The sequence below is a fragment of the Ursus arctos genome, unplaced genomic scaffold (genome assembly GCF_023065955.2).
Source record: "Ursus arctos isolate Adak ecotype North America unplaced genomic scaffold, UrsArc2.0 scaffold_19, whole genome shotgun sequence".
NCBI classification, from domain to species: Eukaryota; Metazoa; Chordata; class Mammalia; order Carnivora; family Ursidae; genus Ursus; species Ursus arctos.
The window spans coordinates 23284969-23308397 of record NW_026622863.1 but is presented as its reverse complement, the minus strand read 5'-3'; the positions used below and the strand labels follow the sequence as shown (position 1 = coordinate 23308397).

At 51.6% G+C, this 23429-nt stretch overlaps 1 protein-coding gene across 1 annotated transcript in view; it reads left to right on the top strand.

The window, feature by feature from the left end:
- The window catches only part of SMPD3 (sphingomyelin phosphodiesterase 3), a 77354-nt gene that overhangs the window by 27697 nt on the left and 26228 nt on the right, over positions 1–23429 (top strand). The window lies entirely within an intron of this gene.

Sequence of the window (23429 nt, the reverse complement as noted above, 5' to 3'; positions counted from 1 at the left end):
TGGCACTGGAGGCGAGGGGCCATGGGCCAACCCAGCCTCTCTCTCTGCTAAGTCATGGCAGCTTTCTTAGACTGCGGAACCCAAGTTGTGTGCAGATATGATGGTCAGTTCAAGGAAAGGAAGAAGGAAGGATCGAGCAGAGAAAGTGAGCAGAGAAAATGGTTGTATGAGGCCTCGGTATTTCTACAAGGAACCCAGGAGCTGAGATGGCCCCTCAGGGATGCCCCAGATGGAGGCCAAGTGGCCCAGCCTCAGTGCCTCCTCTCCATCAACCAATCTTTGACCACAGGCCAGCCTCCAGAAGGGGCCTTAAACCTGAGTGAGGCAGCTCCCCTCGGCAGAGGGCAACTCCCAGGGAGGGACCAAGCTGTGAGAACATCTGGAGGATGGATGTGTCAGCCCTGAAATGGGGTCTAGGCAGAAACCACAGCAGCCACTACGAAGAGCCTTTAGGTGCAGTGCTTGTGACCGAGAGTCCTAGCAGTCCGTAGGGTGCTTTCCAGCCACAGAGCTTTTTTTTTTTTTGAGAGTGAAGGAGAGCGAGCGAGCGAGAGAGAGAGAGAGAGAGCGCGCGCGTGTGTGTGTGTGTGTACAACGTGCACAAGTGGGGGAGGGGCAGAGGGAGAGAATCTCGGGCACAATTCCCGATGAGCTTGGAGCCCAACCTGGGCTCCATCTCACGACCCATGAGATCGTGACCTGAGCCAAAAATCACAAGTCAGATGCTCAATTAGCCACGCAGGCGCCCCTGCAGCCCCAGAGCTCTTGTGGGGGCTGAGGCGTCCTCCAAGGACACAGGCCTCCCACCTGGGCTTGGACAAGGCAGGCACTAGGACCAGCCAAGATGGCCTTGGAATACAGCCTTGGCTGTGCTCTGACACACGAGGTAGACAGGGCTGGAGCCCCGCAGGCTGCTCCTGTTAGCAGGGGCAGTGGTAACTTCGGCCTGGAAACTTCAACAGCCACCTAAGGCACACCTACCTACACACACACAACTTCTGAAATACAAGGTCCATCAAGCACCTGGCTTTAGCAGTACTATTGCTTCCTGGTGAACCTGCCAAGGCAAACTGTTTGCTAAGCATACAAGGAGGAGGCAGAATGAGGGAACGAGTTGGGTGGTGCCTTTAAGAGGAATCTGCCAGGTTAAGGAGAAAATGGCCGTGGCCTTAGACCCAGACTTTGCGGTTTGCCAGTGACATGCTGGAGGAGAGGGTCAGGAGGGACCAGAAGCACACCCTGCTGGGGAGGCTGCAAGGGCTCGAGGAGGGGAGCATGGGACCGGGAGTGCAGGCCTGGAACAGCTGGGGCTCTGAGGCCCAGGGAGTGCAGGATGGGGAGAAGCTGGCAGGCGATGGTGGGGAGAAGGGGCCAAGGATAGAGCAGCCCCATGAGAATTTCATTCCCTGACCTGGGCCCAGCAGGAAGCAGCTGGCGGGGCCTGCTCACTGGGCACAGTGGCGACAGCAACCTGTCACTTTTCTTAATGGAGGCCTGGTCTCAGAGCCTCATGGAAGGCAGGTTCCCAGGCTCCATTCAGACTCTGTTTGGTTCTGCCTGGCCCCGCCTAGCTGCCCTGGCAGCGCGGATGTTGTCAGTTTGAATCTGATGCGATGAACTCTTTAAATAGCCGCCCTAATGGGTAATCAATTATCTCAGAGCTTTAATACTAAATCAGGCCTTTGGACACATTAGGGGGCACAACTACTGTATCTGAGCCAAAAACTGCCCTTTCTTTTTCACTTTGCAAAGCAGAACATGTCCCATTAAATCCCTAATGGTCTAAGACGGGTCTCTTGTGACCTAAATAAGAAAAAAAGCTAAAGAGGTAGATTCTCCAAGATTTGTATAGGTAATCTGTAGATCTTTTCAAAGGAGACTCTTAATTTGAAGGGTATAAAGGATCATAAAATAGAACCTCTTCAGGCCGTTTAAAACAAGTGTCAGCTATAAATATTTCTTCAAGTTGGGATTAAAATAATATATACACAGTAGCCATGGTCACACTTTTCAGGTTACCTACAGTTAAAAGATCCTAGCAGGGAGAAAATTTAAGATTGGGATAAAGTTTCCACTGATGTATCTCTTAGAAACCCCCAAGAAGCCTGCTCTGAACCTTCTATCCAGGAAAACACAAACTGTCTGCAAACCTGCCGTGCTGGCTGAATTCACAGCAGAACCTTGGCGTTGCTCATCAGGCCAGACCGTCTCCAGCGTGCACAGGTTAACACAGCCACGAGCCTGAGCTCAAAAGCAACCCTCCCTGCTGCCCCCCCCCACACACACACAGTGCAGACTCCTGGAGTCCCCCTGAGTCCATGTCTCCCAGACACCTCTCTGACCACTCCCTACGTTTCTCCACAGAGTCTGTTTCCTCGAACTCAAATGCCAGTGATTCCTGGAACTTCTCTGCCTGGCCTTTGGGTCTCACTCTGTACTTGTCCCGTGGGATCTCATCCACTTTTTGGCTTCAGCTACCAGTATTCTGGCCTCATCCACTTTCCTATCTCTGGCTCGACTCTCTCCCTAACTGCACTTTCGTGTCCCATGCTCCAATGGACAGGGCCACCCGGATGTCCCTCCATCAGCTCAGCAGCTACCTGCCCAAATCCATGCCACGCCTCCCCCATCTCAACTCCTCCTGAGGCATCACCATCCACCCAGGCCACAGAGCCCAGGCCACAGGCCGGAGAGACCTCTTCCCAGGATCCCCTCTCCCCCAGCCCCCCCCCCCCGCCCACCCCCCCTGCCGTGGCACAGCAGTCTGTCCTCCTCCAGATACAGCAGCTCCTGTATCCCACCACCACATCCCTGGGTGGCCAAGGCCAACCCCTGCCTGCCTGTGCTGCCTCTGAGCCCTTCCCCTCCCGCAGCCAGCATGACCTTTGTAGAACACAAATGAGACCCGTCACTCACTGGATCTGATGTCTGCAGGATCTGGCCGCTGCCAGCCTCCTTCGTCTCCTGCCACGCCCCTGCTGGCCAGACCCAAGAGCCAGCACCTCCCCCTGCAGGTTTTTGCCCATGCTGAGCCTTCTGTTCTACTTGGACACAAACCAAGAAACAGAAGCCAGCTCTCATTTGTGGGGCTTGGAGTCCTCCCAGGCCCAGGGACTGCCATCAGGAAACCTGACTCCAACTCCCCAGTCCCCTCCTCTCTGCAGTGGGTGGGCTGATGCAGGAGAGACCCGGCTGGGCCTGCCCTCCAGGCAGCGCTGCACACAATTGAGCATAGATGGAGCGTGGTTTTGATCAAGAAGAGGAGACACAGCTGCTCCCTATCTTCCCAAAGGCATTCATAAAGACCTTCTCAAAGTTCTGAATTAGTAAAGACGAAAGTGAGGATCTTACTGTCCAGGCTGTTTTCAAAACTATCATTCTCCATCATTCTCCAGGTGCTCGCTCAGCTTCACAGGAGCAGTTGAATTACCAAGCACCCCTTTAAAAACGTCTTCTTGATGGGGATCTTGTAGATAACTTGTTTAGCTTCCAGCTGCAAGGACTTCCCAGGTCCCTATGCAGTGAAGCCAGTGACCGGTGGGGGGGGGGGGGGAGGCCAGCTCAGGGGGTCTGTCCCCAGGCCGTGGTCCGGCAGCACCCCCCTCAGGGTCCCCATTGCCAGCAGGCCAAGCCAGACCTCATCTGTCCCCTCAGGGGGAAGTCATGGACTGGATGATGGAAGGTTCTCAATGTCCACCGGCCTGGACCTTGCTAGGCAGCACACAAAGCCTCTAGGAGAATGTGGAAATGGGGGAATCTTCCCAATTTTGCAGGCGAGGGAACGGAGGCCCAGGGAGATGAGGGTTCCTGCTCCAGCTTTCACATTTGGCATGTAGTAGCGGGTCAGGGATTCTGATTCCGGACCCCGGTCTGTACCGTCCATGTTCTACCCATTGAAAGTCATTTACTTTGTGTCCTTGAACCTGAAAACAGGAATTTAACACACATAGGGAGGAGTAAGGGGGGATTATTATGAGCTGTTTCCAAAGGAGGATTAAATCCTTTTTTGGATCCATTTTAATACACTGCCACGTTTTCATGACTAGCCTGGATTTCTCTGAGTCCACTTATCTTTTTATAGTTTGACCTTTACACAGGAAAAACCTCAATGATTTTCCACTGTTTTGAATAAACTGAAATGGATGTATTTTTCTGAATGATTACAGAATGAAAAACATGGCCTGTCACCATCAAAGTCCTTCAGGAGTAATTTCCCCTGGAGGACAGGGCTCACAAAACTACCCCCTCATGATGGGGCTCTCGCAGACATGTGTTTATCTTCCAGCCGCAAGGACTTCACCACTCATGGTCTACGCCCAAGGAGAGGGGAGCTTTGCCCTGGATTCAGGGGCAGGAGCAGAGCTGGGCCCCTACCTGCAGCCCCCAGAGTAGCCAAAGCTATGGAGGCCAGGCGCAGGAACACTGGGCCCCAAGGTGGGCTGATCGGACAGAGAGCATCCCCAGCCCCCTCGAGGGCATCCCCCAAGCTCAGGCCCAATAGGCCACCTGTTGCCAGAGAGCAGGTGGTCCCCACGGGCACTCTGCCCAGAACTGGAGGGAAGTGGAGGGCCGTGAGAAAAGCATTCACGTTGTGAGCTGGGGCGAACACTTCAGCCTTCTAAGTCTATTTTCTTTTCCATCAAATGGTAAAGATCTTAGTTACTTGTAGGATTGTTAGGAAGTTAACAGATTTAAGCTGGTGAGTACATAGTAGATACTCAATAAAATTGGCTCCATTTCCTCTTCAAGAGCTAAAACTTTTTTGAAGAACAACTTCCTGGCATATAACATACACTGCCCTGCCTTCTTAAGCAATGGAGATGGAACATGATTTCACCATGTCTTCATAACCTGGGGATCCTCTTCACAAAAATATGAGAATCACAGAATCTCAGCCTTGAGTGGGAAATGGGAACCTGCCCAGGCTGATCCCTCACCCTGATGATCTCACACAGTTGAGATTTTCTGAGCCACTTACGTTGTACCTTTTCTCTTGATTTTTTTCTGTTTCAGTTGAAACCAGGTGACAATGTTTATCAGAACTGTATGTTAAATAAAAGCAGGTTGGCTCTGAGTAATGGCTTCAGGGTGTCTCCTTACAAACCAGAACACGCTAGTATTGGAGGTGCTGTGGCAGCCATTTTGTGCAGAAAATGTTTTCTGTTTTCTTCTGGATTCACAGCTATGTTTTGGGAGGTAGATGTGGCTGGAAATCCATTGAATTTTCTGATCTTGACCTTTTATATATATTTGGTGCAAAGAGGTTTGATCTCTTGTGGGACAAGGGGGCTGTCCTGCTGGCTGTGCCCCCCCTGCCCCCCCCCCCCCCACTGCTCTCTGTGTCTGGCAGCCAGGAACGGCAGTGTATCTGGGCACTGGGCATTGGGCCAGCAGGCACTCATGGTTCTTAGCAGGCTGCTGAGGGGTAACTTGACAGTCAATAAAATCTGCCACATCCTCTCCATCCACTCAGTCTTCATAATCTGTACTTCGGGCTCCCGATTCCTATTGCATTCCAGGAAGGTGTGCACCTCTCCCCCGAGTCACAGCTCTGCCCCGTGGCACCTGCCTCTACCTCTGTAGCGTCCACGCATTGCATTTTCCCAGCATCCTCCTTTTCGTCTCCTTGCTGGTTCTAGGTGCCAGCCCTCCTGCCAGCCTCTCTTTGGTTTCTCTTCTCAGCAAATGCCCCTTGGCTGCTCACAAACTTCCTGTGGCAATTGACCATTACCCACCTTCTGTCTCTGTGGCTCCCCCTGGTCCAGGCCCACGTTCCCAGCTGCTTGTCACCTTCTCAAACTCATCATGTCTCCAAACACCTTACGTCCCCCACACCCTCATTTCTGTGCAAGGCACATTGGCTCCCAGCTACCCAGTCTTCAAACCTGATGATCTGGATTCCTGATTTCCATTCCTAGCCCCCAACTCCCACCCTCAGCACTTCCTGATGGCTGCCCCACGGCCTGGGATCCCCAGGGTCTCACAGCCACTTCCCCTGGGAGGGCATTAGGAATTCTGTTTCACAGAGTCAAAAACCAAGATAAAGCACGGGGCTTGCTTTAGGGTCCAGCGAGTTTTAGGGGAATGCAGCACATGTTGGCTGTGTGTTCCTCCATTGCTGAGTGTGGGCCCCATTTTCTTTGCTCATTATCCATCATCATTTCTACCTGCCCAACCTCAATACTGGGGGCAGCCCAGCCTCACTGCAGCTCCCATCCCTTCCCCACTCCCCACGTCCCCCATTTCCACTCCTTACTCCCCATTCCTCCATTCATGCCTGCTGATGAGTGAGGAGGGACCCCAAGCAGAAAATCAGGACAAGGGTCGGTCTGGGTCCCACAGACCAGGCTTCCAGCCTGAACTGTAGTAGTCACTTTGGCAGGGGATGGGGGAGGGTGTCAGGCCCAGCTCTGGGCCCCTACCTGGCCAGGCAGTGTGACCCCCATAACCAGAGCTCCCCACTCCAACACTGCAGCAGTGCCTGAATACCAGGTACCCAAGCGCTTTGTGCCTGTCCCTGATCACTGGACTGAGGTGGTGCAGCAGGAGGACAGGGCTGGGCCCGGGAATAGGGGGACCGGGCTGACCCTCCCTGCAGGTCTGACTACCCGAGGGGTGGCACGTGGGCCTGCTCTGCCTGTACACTGCCCTCTTCCATGGCCGCAGGGGCCTTCTGGCCTCCGAGCAGTCCAGCCGCATGGTCCAGTCCTGCTGGCTTCTCAAACGTCACACCTTCAGGCCCAACAGCAGCCACCTCCCACTCTGCCACAGGGGCAGTCAGTGATGCCAGCCGATGCCCCACTGGGACAGAACCTGCTGGCATCTGCGGCCGAGTCCGAGCAGCTCCTTACCTGACATTTCAGGTGCCATGCTCCCGCCCTCAGCAGTCTTCGCTCTGCCTCGACTCCCCACGGATGACAGGCCAGGCCCATGGTGCAGCCGGCACCTCTATTGCTCTATTTTACTTCGACTGCTTTGCAACAGGAGATTTGGAGCCTTCCTCTGGCTTACGTTACAAGTCTTTCTCCAGGCTTGGGAAACTTCTGAATTAAAAAACAAAAAACCCAAGATCTACTCCAGTGTAGCTATCGATGGCGGTAGAGAAACAGATAAAATGACTCTCCGTCAAACCCTGCAGCAAAGTGAGGATTTATAGCTGGAACGCTTGGGTGCTCGCAGCTTTCCGTGGGTCTCAGGTGTCCAAAGACAGGCTGATTAAAATCCAGTAGCTTCTCCACTGTTTATTCTTAACCCCTTTGCTTAGAGGTGCCAGGTTTAGTATATAAAAATATAGGACAATCCTACCCCTGAGGCTGGGGGTGGCAGTGGTGAGGCGGGGAGGGGAATTCGTGCATTGTCGTCTGTGCATGAAACTCAGAGTGGCGTCTGGAGTGACAACACCAACCATGTTCAGGTTGGTGGGGCGGTCCCAGGTCTGTGGACTACCCCACAGTTCTCCCCGTTCCCCTCTCTCCCAGCCCTTGCTTCCCAAATAATACCCACAGAGGCGGCAGTTTATAATCCCCCCACCAGCACTCACTGGTCATTTGTGTGCGCCAGGCACTGGGCCGTGGATCTTCTGAGTGCTGTCTTCAGTCCTTAGGAGCTGGCGTTGGCGGGCAGGGGACTGCCTCTCCAGGGTCTTCACGGTGCTTGACTCCCACAGCACTCAGGGGACAGGCAGGACTCATCTGGATGCCCCACTTAGCACTTAGGGTCAGGAAGGCCATGAGACTCGCCTGAGTGGGGACTAAGCTCAGCTTCCTCTCCTGTGGGTGTAAGACCTATGGCAAGGACACGAGACTTGGGGGGGTGGGTCCTTCAGCGGCCAGGACAGGATAAGAAGCCCATAACCACAGCCACACCAAGCAGAGGTTCTGAGCCAGACACTGCGACAGGACTTCGTGTTGCATTTTATCCTCAGGACACCTTGATCTGGTGTGACTGACATATTATTCAAATCTCCACTTCAGAGAGGAAGAAAAGCAAGGCCCAGAGGGGAAACCTGACTCACCCGCAGCCTCCCAGCTAGGCGGAAACCTGCTGCTGGGCCTGGAGGCGGCGCCCTGCTCAGAGCTCCACACTTAGATGCTACTGAACAGACCCAGCACAGACCCAGTATGGGTGGGACAGGAGGGACACAAACACCCCGCGTTTGCCGCAAGCAATGTCTTGCTTGCAGATGCATCCCCTCCTCCTGAGGGCTTGATGTCCAGCCCGCGGCTTTGCACCCTTCCCCTCTGCCGGCGTCTCAGACCTCCCGAGCCTCCAGAGACCCAGCCTGCCTGAGCCCAGGACTTCATTTCTCAGGAAAGGCATTCCCCGCTGGGACCAAAATGAGCCCTCTAGGGATTTTTTTCAAACAAAATGGTGAAACACAAAGGATCTTCCGAGCAGCACAGGAATCCACACTGAGTAATTGAGGATGAAAGGCGACTGCACACCAACAGTAAAATGCAGTGCCTGCTGGAATCCCACCCTAAAGCCTGCTGGGAGGACGGCTACAGACCAGTCAGCACTGTTACTGGGGGCCCCTTCCCCCGACCCCCTCCCACCACCTACCTATGGGAGGGGGGGTGTGAGACCTGACACAAGTCTGCCTAAGCAGAGCCCTTCTGTGAGCACCCCATCACAGGGGCCACAGCAGAACCTTCTAAGATGAAGTCCAATAACACAACTGTACCAACTCCTCCAATGCTTCTTAACTGCCCCTCTGCCTCTGGCCAGGTCCATCCAGAAGTTCTTCAGCGCAAAAGCAGAGAACTAGAAGATTCGATTGTTGTCACTGAGAGTTGCGAAAATGCTCCCACTACGTTGCAAAAGGCACTGGTCGTTTTATGAATATGTTTCCCATTTTTAGTTTGTGAGCTGTTATCATCCAAAGCTGAGCGGCTACTAGTAGCAGGGAGGTTCCCAGGGGGTGCTGGGAATGGGACCTTGCCCACCCAGATTTCTCACCCTAGGGGAGAAAAAGCCACGTTTGAGTTCTTTATGTGCAAAATGTACCAGGCACTGTCTAGGCAGAGCAGAGAAACCAAACACAGCCTCTTACTGAGCACAGGCTGGACACACTGAGTGTCTGAGTCCTGGTCCGAAGTGATTCAGTCAGCAAATGAAGTGATCGAATCAGAGCTCACTCCAGGTTCACCCAGATCGTAGTGGGCGTGTCTGTCACTGTTGCCCAAGCTTTGCCTTTCACAAGAAAATGTCAAAATCCATCTTTTTTCCCTTCTAAATATTTAAAAAATATCCTCCCATCTCCCCCAAAATTTCCTCTGCTTCTCTTGCTTTTTTATAAATTCATGAATAGTGAGTCATAGAATGGACATAGTTGGTCCGTTTCAGTAGTTGAACCTAAGTAATTGATTATGTTACCCTTCTCACCTTGGCTTCCAGGAAGCTCAGCGCTAAATGTAGACCTTAGCCACAGAAATAAGGATAGCCATTACAGTCAGAAAACGTGTATTCTCTTTTCTGACAGGGTTCTGATTTTCCGTTTCAATTTTAATAAACTTGCTGTCTTATCTTTTGTTATAAACCTCTACAAATCCTCTTTTGATAAGAGGAAAGAATAAATGAAGTCAATTTTTAAAAAGGAATACTCTTGCAAAAAGAGGTTATTGATCATTTAAATTATCCTTTTCCAAGGAAGATAGCCTTAGTTTACGCCTATGAGCAGGGTTCTCCGCACTTCCACGATGCTCAGACATGAATTTGGTAAATTGATGGGGACAGTTCTCATTGCCTATGATCTGTTTTCCCTTAAAGGCCCTTAGCAACCTATATGCAAATCAATGTATCTTGCCAAGATATATTTATGGTTAAGCAATAATTATAATGTGCCTGGACCTGCACCTCAAACAATTCACCTCAAGCAGGATCTATGTCCCCCTTTGATCTCCTGATCGAGCTTCTGCCCCAGGTCGGGGCGGGGTGGGGGGCACACTCCAATTTCACTGAGAAATAATTTGAAGACCACATTAATGAGCAAACAGCCTAGAACACCCATCTGATTTTAGAAGATTCCCTCAGGCGAGCATTAAATCCTCAGTCTCTGCCACCCCATCCCCCTGCCCTGATGTGCTGCTGCGAGCGACTTTCATTCCCACTGGCTGATTGTGTTCAGCAAATGTTTGTAAATTTCAGTGGCCCTGTCTCCTCCACGCTAGGGTGAGCTTCCGCCCCCCCTCCGAAACTGTTTTCTGAGTCTTTTGTGTCTCCTAATGGTGCCTGGAACATTTTGCACATGATAAGGAACTCAAATAAAATGAACAATAAGCATCCCCAACCAGCTAGAGCTTTTTATGACGCTCTCAATGAAAACACTGAACCGCATCGACGTCTGATCAAGGCAAACATCTGGAGATGCCAGTGGCAGATGCCCAATTATGCTGAGGCTGATGAATGGGCACGGAGTTATTTGGGGCACAGCAGCATCACTCAGCTGGGCCCGCTGCTACTTAGGCGACAGGCTTCCCCCTCCCAGCTCACCATGCTGGTCTGGTGGGGGCTGGGAATGCTTGCACATCCACCGCCAGCCCAAGCACCCTGGCCGCCCACCACCACAGCTCTGTTGCCCTGTCCCCAAGGAAGAGGAGGGCCAGGTTAAATTCACTTTCTCATTCACTTTCCCATTTCACAGAAAATATCTAATTTTCTATATGAAAGTGTTAATTATACCATAGGTACCATCAAATGGCACTAAGTGATAACTAGATGTTCCGGAGGTTGACATGTATATTTTTCAAGTAGCTCCGTGATTTATTATCTAATTTAGGTAAACAGCAAATAGTGCTATCATAATAGCCCCCTTTTCTTCTGGTTTCCGCCTCATTGTCTCTGGGTATAGAATAAGAAATGAATCATCAAACGAGCCCCATGGGAAGAATGACAGGCAGGCTGAGAGCATAGGCTCTAGCGACACACCCATGGGGCTGCAGATCCCAGCCTTGCTGCTGACCAAGGGCAAAAGCTGTGACCTCTGAGAGCTTCTCAGACTAGGACAGGGTTGAGGACTGAGTGAGACAGCCTCATGGCACTGCGTCCGGCACAGCATTGTAACACAAGCCGCCATGTTTATCTGAGTGTAGCTTGGTTCATGATGGGAACAGACCATAAGACCTCCGAGACAGAATGATTCTCTGCGTCTCCTTTAATGAAGCCTGGCCAGGCAGCTGGGGCCAGGCAGCTGGCAGAGGCGTGGGAACCATGCCGGCCAGGCCAGCAGGCCAGAAGATGCAGGGCGGCCGTGAGTCCCAAGGCTGTGACCCCAAACCCTCCCAGCCCATCATGCTGGACTGGAGGAGGCTGTCTCGGGGGAAGAAACCCTGCTGTCTGTACCCAAAAGCTAGAGATTAAACAAATGATAAATCCCCAAAGTGAAAAATCAAAACAGTAGAAGAGGGAAATCCCATTTTCAAAAGTTACCAAATATCTGGCTAAAAGCCAGGTTCTACCCCAACTTGGCCCACAGTGCCCGGCAAGTCTGCACACGTATGACTGTGGTTACAGAGAGGGAACTCACAGCTTCCCCGCTTCTAGCGTTGCCAAGAACAGGGTCTCCCACAAGGTTCCAGGTCACAAGAGTGATCCCAATCAAGTACCAGCGCCTTTTTGTTTCCAATTTGGGTGGACAGCTTTCTTTTCTACGTTATATTCTTAGAAACAATGTTTCTTGCTGTCATAATACCCCCAGATTGTATACTGGACTGAGCTGCAAACACACCAGCTTCCAGGAGCTCGTGCCTCAGTGGCAGGTGGGCCAGGGACACAGGGGCCTCCCCTCCTCCTCGAGAGACCCTGACTTGACCCTGCAGTCCTGCTACCAAAAGCTCTTTGCCAGACCCTCCTCGTGCAGCACCCCTGCATGCACATCCTTTGGTTTCCCAAGCTGTGGTCATGAGGATTCCAAGAGAAAACAGAGAAACCAGGCCAGGGGTTGTAACGCTGCCTGCCATCCCAGCTATGCTGCAGCCCCGCCAGCCAGGACTGGTACTCCCTGCAAAATCAAGTGCATGGACTTTCCAGCTGCTCTGCTCCTCAAAGGCTGGGCCCCTCTGACTCCTGTGCAACTCTTTTAGTCTAAGGACAGGAGTCTTCTCTCCTCCGTTACAGGAAGATCCGGTGGAGTATTCTTCAGGGCGGGATGCCCAGCCCCGGTTTTGAAATGAGCCGGGGTGAATTATCATACAAGTGATCAGACATCAGCAAATCCATTCTAATACGCTCCATTTAAAACTTTTGTTTTCCATAAAGGATTAAGTTAGAAAAGAATTTAATCACACCAAATCCACTTCCAAAATGGGTACAGATCCGAAGATCAACAGTAATGATCAGAAGAAAAGACTAAGCCCCTGGTGTTGAGAACTCGTGTTTGGTACTTAACTGATCAAACCGGCCTTCTGACGCCAAGAAGCAGCTTTCCCCCGGGCTGCGGGTGCTGTCTTCGGTGTTTTCAAGCACAAATGAAGACAGAGGTAGAGGTGAGATCAGGACACTCTTCTTTACACAGAGATCAGTTCTGAGCTGCAGCAAATTTGGTGTCTACTCTGAGCCAGGGGCTGTTCTGGGTGTCTCGGATCCAATAGTGAACAAAACAGGCACGAGCACTGCCTTCATGGAGCTTTACCGTCTAGTGGAGGAAGAAAGATAACATGGAAATGTATCATGGGTTAGGTGGTGATATTTTGGAAAAGAAACGTGGAGCAGGGTAAGGGCATAGAGGGTGATGGAAGGGGGCATTAGTTCGCACAGGGTGGCAAAGTCTCTTCTGAGGGAGTGGCATCTGAGCAGGGACCTGAAGACAGTGAGGAAGGGGAACATTCCGGGCAGGGTATATGACAGTGGGAACCAAGACCTGGGGCCAGAGGTAGGCGGGCACTGTGTGTGCGGCACCCTGCCCAGCATCTACAAATCCGCTCTCCAGCTCATCATCATGGGAGCCGACCCTCCTCGCTAGCAAGTCAGCAGAGCGCGTCTCTGTCTGAAGAGCCATTCTCGCCCTTCTCAGCAGCTTCTTGGAAGCCTCCTAACTCAGCACTCACTGGCTTCCCAGGAGGATGATGTTCCAATTTAGGGCTGCATTCCCGACTGAGATACCAGTGTCCAATCAGGAAAGGCTCTAACCAGCCATTGCCTTAAACACTCCTTCGTGCCACCTAGAGTGCTACATAACAAATCAGACCATTGGAAGGACCCCCCACATCTTCTGCCACCAGCATAAACCTGTCCACTGACCTCATGAGGGCCCTCCTCTGCAGGGCTCCTACAGCTGGTACCAAGATGAAAGCCCAACCGAGTCATAATTCTGACCTAAAGCTTGTCTGCAGATTATGACAAATATAACTGCCAGAGTCAATCCCAGGCTCAGGCCTAGCACCTGGATTTAGCCCCCTTCCTGGAACTGGTATGTCTCACACCATCCCCATTTTCCAGGAGAGCGAAATGAGGTCTACCTGGAGAGGTGGGGTGCCTTATTACTCAGGGTTCCATCAAGGAGGCAGAACCATTGTGTGATGGAATAAGGAATTTATTATAAGAGTTAGATCTTAGCAATTGTGAGAGGAGCTGGGGGACCAAGAGTCCAAGAGGGGATGTGGTGCATCAGAGGAAGGTCACTAGCCAGCCCTAGTATGGGTGAAGGGGTGTTGAGGCTTGCACAGACGTCTGGAAGGCAGGCCTATATAGCTAAGGGAGGCTGGGGGAGGAGTTTATGGAACATTGTTGGCTCTTAGTGGCCAATACCTCCGTAAGTTTGTGGAGAAGTGTCTGGTGTGGGCGTGGGATTGCTGTTGGTCAACTTGGCTGGCATTTGGAAAGGAGGCGTGAACATAACATTTCATCGAATGCAAAAGTAACAGACACAATCACCCAATAATCTGATTATTATTTTAGCCTATGTGACTCTGAAACCACCAGTCAGAAGAAAGATTCTATCCCACTCAGAGCTGGACAGAAGTTTGCCGTGTACTTGAGCTCTGTAGCTGAGAGTTCTGGGATTCTCAGGCACAGAAGGGGCAGCAATGGCCCGCCCTGTGCACAGGCTTTTCACCCAGGTTCAGTTTTGAACAGGAAGGTGTTCCAGGTGTCTAGGCATTTTTGTCAGGACTTGAAGGATGAAGCACGGCAGGATGAGGCTGGGGTGTGCACACGGCCAGTCCGAAAGATGCCCTTGTCTGTGTCTGGAACACTGAGTGTATGTCCCTAATCATGGACAATACTGGGAAAGTTTGTCTCTCCCATGTAATCTTTTTAAAACTATCAGCAAATGGGTTCCTCTTGTCTGAGCCTAATCCAACCATCACTGTTGTCTAACTCACTGGACCAGCTTCTGTATCTTGATAAATGTTACTTTAGAGTCACCATATTGAATTAGGAGCTGATTATATCTGATTTTCCTTGTAACAGGGTTAGGTCCATTTCCTAGGATGTAGCAGAAGGGCCTGATGGTCACCAAACTGATCCATAATTACCTCTTAAAATTGTAGTCCAAATGGGTCATGTCAACAGGGTCTCCCAACTAAGGGGGCACCCAGCTGAGTGGGGCAGGATTTGACAAGCAGCACCACAGCTGCTGGCCCCTCTGTGGAGCTCATGCCTCCCTCCCCCAGGAGCACATCGCATGTATTTGAGGCTGCCCTTTCCAGGCCACTTGCCAAAGGCAGGAAGTAGGACCAGGAACCTCTGTGGCAGGGTGGACTGAGAAGACCTCTGGTTATAGAGTCAGATGGAGCTGGGTTCAAATCCACCTCCTCCATGGTGATCTTGGGGAGCATGCTTCACCTCTCTGAGCCTCAGTCACCTCATCTATAAAATGGAGACAACAACAGCTACTCTGCTATGCTATAGCATGGGGAAGAGTGACGGTGTCAGGAACTTGGCCTCAGCCCCACAGAGTCAGGAGCTTTGGGGTATCACAGGCGTCGCTGACATACCCCATTTGTAAAGAGGTGCTTTTCTCTAGACAAGGATACCACAGAAGCCATGTCAATGCCTGGCTGCTGGCTGAGTCCTCACTCAATGAGGTCAGGCGATGAAAAGCAAGAAGCCGCTGAGGGGCCAAGTCCTCCAGGAGAATGGGGACCACCACCCATCCCCACATTGTAGTCAATTGCCTCTGGGGGAGCCTAGGCCTGTAAGGTCCTTCCGTGTGGGTGTCCCCAAGATGGGATGGATGGCACTTAGCTCTTCTGGACCCAAGGGACTAGAAGTGATTCCCCTCCAGCCCCACTCCCCTGCATCCCAGGTAGCAGACACATCAGGGACAGGGTGACCAGATGTGCAGTGGGCCATAAGGCCAGGGGGCAGTGGGAGTAGGATGGCGGCCCCTCCTGCCTAACCCCGCACGTCTACCCTGAACCCTGAGTGGGAGTAGTAGAGGCCAAAAGCCCCCATCTGGGGAAAGCAAGGCCTCCCCCTGTAGCCTAGCCAGGCCTGAGCTTGAATCCTGAAGTGACCTCTCCCACTCCCACCCAGAGGGGCAGTTGTCTTCCTTCAGCATTTGAAAGAGAGTCCTAGAGCCTCAAGGTGCGGGGAGAGGCCCTCCTCTGTGGCCTAGGGAGGTCTGGAGAGTCTGCCCCTTTGAGCACAGCCAACCGCCACAGCGTCCGTATTTAAAAATGATTGAATCAACAGAGGGACTGTTCATCAATATTTTTAAAAAGAACTGTAATTAGAGGTTGGTGAACCCCCACAGCTCCTGGCCACGATGTCAAAGGCTTCCTTGACCTGGAGACGGGAACAGAATGAAAAGCAACCGCAGACACGGTCGGCCATGGCGTGTTCTGCCACAAATCCCACTTGCTAGGCGCTCCCCACCGAGGCTCATCAAAGATTCTGTGGCTAAGAGAAGTAGCATTTCACATGCATCCACATTCTTTCATTCCTAGGTGGTTTTTCTTTCTAAACTTGGGAATATGGGCGTTCTATTTTAAGAACATTAATTACTGTCCAACTTTAATGTACTAATGTGAACAACAACAACAACAAAAACCAAACAAACCCAGCTTTGAACTGAGGAAAGGAAACAAAAGTACTTTATGGGATAATTTTGTGTTTACATCCCTCAAGGTTGCCTGAGAACATGTGTCTAATGCATTTATTTCTGGTCAAGAGAAGTGAACGGCTGGCTTTTTGGTGGTTTCTGGAGAACGAAGTGAGGGCTGGCCACCTCTGCCTTGGAGGTGCCAGCTCGGGCCACCTCAGGCCAGGAAGGTAAAAATAGAGTGAGGGATCCGGCACCAGCTTTGACACATGGTTTTCTCATCCGGCGACTGCCACAGAGGGCCCTCCTTTCCTAGCTATTCTAAGTGAAAAAGAAAAAAAGTAAGATTATCTGAGAACTAAATAAAAAAAACGGTGCTATATCTTAGCCACCTTTTCTGCATTCTTCCACCTTCTCCCAAGTGTTCACGTTGGCTCCTCTTTCCTCACCAAGCCAAAAATGGGATGAGTCCCATGGTTTTGTCCTTAACCCCCTTTTGTCCTCCCCCTGCCCTCACCCGCAGCTGTGGCTTCAGCACGGCATCCACGTGGCCGAAGCTCACGCACGTTCCGAGCAACTGCCTGCCTCTTGGATGGTCCCCCTCCTTCTATAAGACCCCGAACTTCCCAAAACCAGATCTGACATCTCCCTTTGGAGGGGCGCATTTGGGGCATGTTCCTCCCCCAGCTGTCATTCCCCAAGGCCTTGTCTGTATGCTGGTGGCTGGCCTGTCTGACATGTGACCCTGGTCCGAGCCCCTTCAGAGGCAGGGAGGGGAGCGGTGGGTGCTCGCTGTGGGATTCCCTAATAGTAAACATGAGGGGAGACTGGGAAGGCTTCCCTCAGGCCAGACGGGGAGGAGCAGCCGGCCAGGCAAGCGGGGGTTCCAGCGTGAGGGGAGTGTGAGGAAAGGCCTGCCTTGAAAGGGACCGGGGACCGCAGGAGGAGAAAGGAGAGCTCTGGAGACACAAGCCGGGAGGATAAGATGGGTGAGGGGTGACGCAGGAGAGGATGGTGGACCCAGCGCCTGGGTCTTATCCTGGGGGTGTTTTCAGCTGGGAGGGTGTTCGGGTTTGCAAACAGAAAGAGGACTCTGGCTTCTGTGTAGGAATGAATGATGGAGGCGAGGCTGAAGGACCGAATGAGAGATGATGGGGCTTGGCCAGGGTGTCCCCCTGACACCTGAGACCCCCAACAATAGCTCTGTCTGGCTGCTGCTGGCTTACCCCTTGCCAGCACCCTCAGCTCTCTGTCCAGACAGATGTCCAGAGAACAACCCACAGACTGATTCATACTCAGGTGTTAAGGGCAAATAGTGGCACCATCCACCTGTGGGACACAGGAGGGTGGCAGCAAAGAGGGGAGGGTGGTGGCTACCAGCCTTCCCAGACCTCTGCGGGGTTCCTCCCCTGCCTGTGGGTGCCCTATGAGCATTAGGGAGCCCTGTGGGGTCAAAACCCTCGCCAGCATGGGGCCATGGATAAGTCTTACTCAGAATCTAGGCTCCGCCACTCTAGCTGTGTGATTCCAGAATCTCGCTTTACAGAATGCAGCCTAAATGATGCACTAGTTCAAACGACTGGGAAATTTTCTCAAAGCTCCTGCTGTGCCACCTGCTACATACAGAGTGAATTGAATGTTTTGGTGACTGACATTCTGGCCTGGCTAGAAACCACTGTATTAATCCAACCTCGGCTCCCTGAGTGCCTTTCAGGGACTGGACACTGTGCTCAGTGCTCAGGGGGTTCTAGGCTACCAGTCTGATGCCCGGTGGGTGTGCGATTGATGGATGGGGGTTGGCAGCTGCAGAGTTGAGCCGTAGAGGATGGGTGCCAGGTGGACCAACGGGGGGTGTCCCGAACACTGGGGACAGCGTGTACAAAGGCATGCAGGCGTGAAAGAACATGGAGTGTTCCAGGAAAGATGAAAGCTAGAGGTCGGGGCTGTCAGAACCAATCAGTGGGAGGCAAGGAGAGGTAGAAATGAGGCAGAGGAAGGCTGGGCCCCATCACCACAGGTCCCCAAACCAGGCGAGATAGAGGGATCTGTTCTTTGCAGAGGGAGATCTGGAGGAGCTGGACAGAGGAAAGGGCAGAGTGAACACAGAGCAGCTCTTGCTGGGGACCCGAGCACGGTGGACAGCCCACAGGCAGACAAAAAGTGAGGAGGCCCAAGGAGGGAGGGAAGAGGGGGAGCAGGGACAGGAAACAGATTGCATAGCTGGAAGTGACTGGCCTTGACTCTGGATGGGGCAGGTTGAGGGTAGAGGGAAGGGCCAGGAGTAGAGCCTCTGCCCACTGACCAACGGCTGGGCCCACTGAGGCTTCCGGGGAACTTGGGGACCGAACTCCACCCTCTGGCTTCCCTCCACTGCTTTCAGTCCCCCTCTTTCTCTCTTCTTTAACTACCACCAATAGAAAACCAAATACTTTTTAATTGTTTCATACAGTTCCTTGTTTTTCATCTAAAAAAAAATGAGTCGTGGAATGTTTTCTATTTCCTTCTCAAATGGAAAAGCAGAGTTATCTGTACATGGTCTCTCATGCGTATGAATGTCTACATTCTCATTTTCTCTTGGTATGTAAAAAAAAAAAAAAAGCCATTTCAGGCATCAGGATGAGATTTGGCAACACCCCTTTGGTGCCCAGCTGCCCTCATGCCCTCCCCCCTCTCCCTCCCCCCAGAGAGCCTCAGGCTGGGCAGCACATCCCAGGCTCATCACCCAGGGACTCGAAAAGAGCCAGACACAGCAGCTCTTCACCTGTGGAGTCTGCAGATCTTCTCTCCAAGCCAGCGGCACAACCCCAGGACGATGACATTTTGATAAAGTTTTTAAAAACGATTCCACTTTGCAAGACAAATAGCTAATAAAATAGATTCTTTTTTGGTAACCACCCATACACCAATCAATCTGTCACTCGGAAAACTGTTTCCTGAGAGGTGTGAAATGAGGCCACTCTGGAGTTCTGTGGGAACAGAGAGACCCCGAGAAGCCTTCCACTCCCAGATTACACTTGCCACCCCAAAACAGGGAAGCTATCTGATTCAGAGTACAGGAAATACACAGCGGATTAGTTGCTCAATCAATACCAACTTTTGAAAGACAAGCAGGAGGCGGCTGCCCCACTGTTTACATGCAGCCAGCCCACGCTGTCACGTGTGTCTCCTCTCTCTGTCTCTTTCCAATTCCATACCTATTGGGGAGAAAATTTTTAAGTAAGTGTTCCCCACCTAGGGGGCTTGCAGAGTGAGTCACACCAAGGGGGCCTCTTCTGTGCTACAGACTTTCAAGTAAGAACTTAAAACAAAGGGTCATTTCAACACCACCAACAGAAATCAAAAGGAGAAGCCTTGGTCATAAGACATGACGTCTCTGTGCCCACTGAGGCCACCGTGAGAATACAGAGACCCTCACCCCCTGCGCGCTATCTCTGTATCTCTGCTTGGCTGCTACTCGCTTTTTCCACCTTTATTTTCCCTAAGCTCTAATTCCCTTACTGCTTTAAAAAAAAAAAGAAGAAGAAGAAGAAGTCTTATTATATTGTACGTAGAACACAGTTTAAGACTTTTTTGGAACAAGATGGGATAAATCTTAGTTAAACAGAACCTCCCTCAAAGCAGCTCTCAGTGTAGAATTCTGCTGTACCAAACCTACGGGAGAAGCGGGCTCCTACAAGTGCCAAACACAGAACACAGTGTCTGCACACAGTGGGCCCTCAAGACGTGTTAACTGGTTTGTTTTTTAAATGATGGAATCTGAAAGGCCCCAGGAACAAATAAGACGAACTGGGTAATAACTTCTGTGAAAGAAATGTGCCGAAAAACAATGCTAACAGGAACAGATCAGGAAACCCTCCCCCCCGCCAAAAAAAGCTGTAATTCCATGGTGGAAACTATAAACGAATTGAAACACGTCCAGAAGTAGAAGTCGGGATAACTGAAACAATAGAGCAAAGAAAGCAGTGATATTGAGGCTAAGTAAGACATCAAACCAGAAATGCAGGCAAAGAAAACAATCAGAGGTACAAATAACACACTTGGAAATGAGAAATGGTGTCACAGCCCTACAGTAGGTGAGAGAAAGATAAACGGGGTGAGGCACACGATGAGGGAAACGTCAGAAAAGAAACAATGTAAGAAAAGTTTCCAAAGATGAAAAAACAGCTCAGCCCAGAAATAAAGAATACACACTGTGACTTTCAAGTTTAACTCTGAGAGAAAGAAATCAGCATTTGCCAGTTACAATTTGGAATAAGTGATCCAGCAAGCTGAAAGGAGATATATTCTTCTGAAATTGGGTAAGAATGACAAGAGGACTGACATCACAAATAGCGAAGACAAGATGAATCTCAGGAAGAAACGTGCCGTTCAAACCACACACGAGTGCCCTAACCACATGGCAGTCGTGCTCCTACGTAAGACCCATTCTGTGTAAGTAGAAGAAAACAGACTCATTAAAAAGTAGGGGGGGAGTTGTGCACAATTATACTTAAAAAGAGAGAGGGAATGTCTGACTTTTTACAAAAATATGAAAGACAAAATCTGATATAACAAGACACTGGAATTAGAATGGACCAGTTGAAAAAGAAAGAGGAAGTGATCTGACAAAATTTAGCCACTCCTAAGATTTAACCTACACTCTGATAATTGCCAACTCCTGCTCCAGCTGAGATTTCTCTGCTGAGTTGTGGGTCTGACTATCCCACTGCCACCTGGACACATCCATGCAAATGTCCCTCAACACCACAACCCTCCTATGACCCACCCCACCCTTGGCCAGAGAGCGACTTCAGCACCCATTCAGTTGACTGAACTGGAGGTCCTTTTCCACGCCCCCCATGCTCAATCCCACCCACTGTGTTAGTCTGCTGGGCCTGCCATAACAAAAGATCAAACTGGGTGGCTTCAACAGCAGAAATGCACTTTTTCCCCTTCTGGAGGCTAGAAGCCCAAGATCAAGGTTCAGGCTGATCAGGTCTCTGGTGAGAGCTCTCTTTCCGGCTTTGCAGTCCTCACATGACCTTCCCTTGATGCATGTGTGAGGCCATGGGAGCCTCGGATGTCTTTTTTATAAGGACACCAATCCGATTGGATCACAGTCTCACCCTTATGACCTCATTTAACCTTAATTACTTCTTCATCTTAAATACAGCCGCATTGGGGGTTAGGGCTGTAACAAATATGAATTTGGTGGAGGGGCAGCTCCTCTCACCAGCCATCCCTAGCAGTGACTCTGGGGTACTTCTGCAAGCCACTAATAAGGTCCCAACCAAATGCACAGACAGGCCTCTGAGTATGCCTGTCCAGCCATGCCTCTTCCCTTGCCTTGGTATTAGAGGTTTAGGGGTAACTCCTTCACCAGAGTTTAGTCAAGACCTTTCCCCAAGGCCAGCAACTGCATCTTACCCTCACCCCAAGGGGCTTTGCACACATTATTTCTGGACCTATGAAGTCAGAAAGAAAGTAGAAACTGTAGAAAGAAAGTAGAAACTGAGGCTTGGAGAGATGCCCTGCCTGAGGCCACTACTTACTGATCTAGGGAGCAGGTCCATCCAGCTCTACAGCTGGTTCTGCTGACTGGGCTGTGTCTCAGGGGAGGTAGAGGCATCCAGGAACCTGGACCAAGCATCCAGGGACATGGTCTCACTCAGAGCGGCACGTCCATCAGAGGTCACCCCAGGTGCTGGTCTGCGGTCTCGCAGCCTGCGGGCTTGAGGCTCCTGGTGGACAAGCAGGCAGGCGCGCACTCAGGACCACTGCTGGATCCGTAGACACTGCCTTGCTGTGCTGGGTAAACAGCCCACTTTCCATGCCCACCCCACAGGCCCGCCCTGCCTGACTGCCTATTTAAGCAGGAGGCCCCGACTCCACTCGGCCCAGGCACGCCAGCTTCCGGAGCTAGGAGAGCAGCCCTGCAGGCCTCGCTCACTCGGGGATGAAAGGTCCTTCTGTTTCACCATTTCCTACCGGTGCGTTTTGAATGATGCTGCTGAGCTGGGTTGTAGTGGGAGCTGATTCGGCTGGCCTATGAGTATATGGAGATGTGTAGCAGGCCCGAGGGAGGCTCTGATTGAATTTTTCCCATTTCTAATCCCTGACTTGATGTGATCTTATTTTCAAAGAGGGAGAAAGCCTGTAGTTTGTGAAAGGACAGAGGAGCGCATATTTCAAAACGAGGTCTGGCTGAGAATATCAATGATCTGACGTGTTTTTCTTTTCTTTTGAGGAAAAAAAAAGTCCTGTAATTTCAAGGTTGTAGAGATCCAATTTTCCCTCGGGAACCCCTTCCCTAAATAGTTCCTGTCATTTAATTCTATCTTGAAAAAATGTGTAGAGAATTTTTTAGAAGAGTTTGGTGGGGGAGAGAGGTTGTGTAGCTGGAGGGGAACAGTTTGGGGAAGGTCTGAGGACAAAGGGCCTCCTTGAGAAACTTCTGAGAGATGAGGAGTGAGCTCGTCCCCACTCCAGGGTGGTGGGGCCTGAGAGTCTCGTGGGCTCAGGAGAGGCCTGCCTCCTTCATGTCCACTTCTAGATGCTTGCCAGCCTGTGGCCTAGGGTTAGGCCAGCCCACGAAGAGGGTGAAGGATAGAGGTGCATGCAGGTCACCAGCCTACAGAGGGTGAAGCGGCAGACATCCCAGGTACAGGGGACAGGAGCTCCCCTGCAGGCCAGAACAGCAGGACCCCTCTGACCTCTTGGCAGGTTGGACTCCCCAGGCTATGGGGGGTGGCGGGGGGATGCCTACCAGGTGGTTGGTTAACTCAGAGGAAACAAGTTAGGGTGTCCACATGGAAAAAAGGGCCCCTAGGGGAACACAGGTCCTAGGGGCCGTGGCTTCTTTCTTCCCACCCTAATGTGGCAACATCAAGTACCCACGCTCATTTGGCCCTGGTCACGGCTGCCCAAGATGCTGAAGTGACCTCCTGAGTGACAGGGAGGGGGGCACCTGAGGCTCAGATGGATAGCAGACCCAGGCCTAGAACCTGGGTCTCCCTGGAGCTTCTCTATGGGGATTCCTAAGCAAGAGTGCGCCAGTTGTTTGCCAAGTGAAGAAACACTCCTGCCAGCCCTTCTGCAACATCTTTGGCTTGTGGACCGAGGGACTGAGACTTAAATTTCAGATTCCTCTGAAACAGTTTGAGTGATTTGCAAAATAAGTGCATAGAAATGACGGGAGCTGGTCCAGAGGAGCGCTGGGGAGTAAGGGTTGCCTCGACACGTGACGGTAGTGAAGAGGGTCCTTGCAGCAGGATGGGCTTGAAAAGGTAGAGGGCCAAGGAGCGCGGCACGGAGCCCGGCGGGGTGGGGGTTGAACTTCCGGGGCCTGAAGCCAGGAGGCCCGGCCTTGAGCCAAGGATAAGGCTGGAAAGTCAAGAGCGGGACTTGGGGCTGGAAGGCGGGACTAAGGAGCCAAAGGAGAGCCTGAAGACAGAGGGCGAGGTCAGAG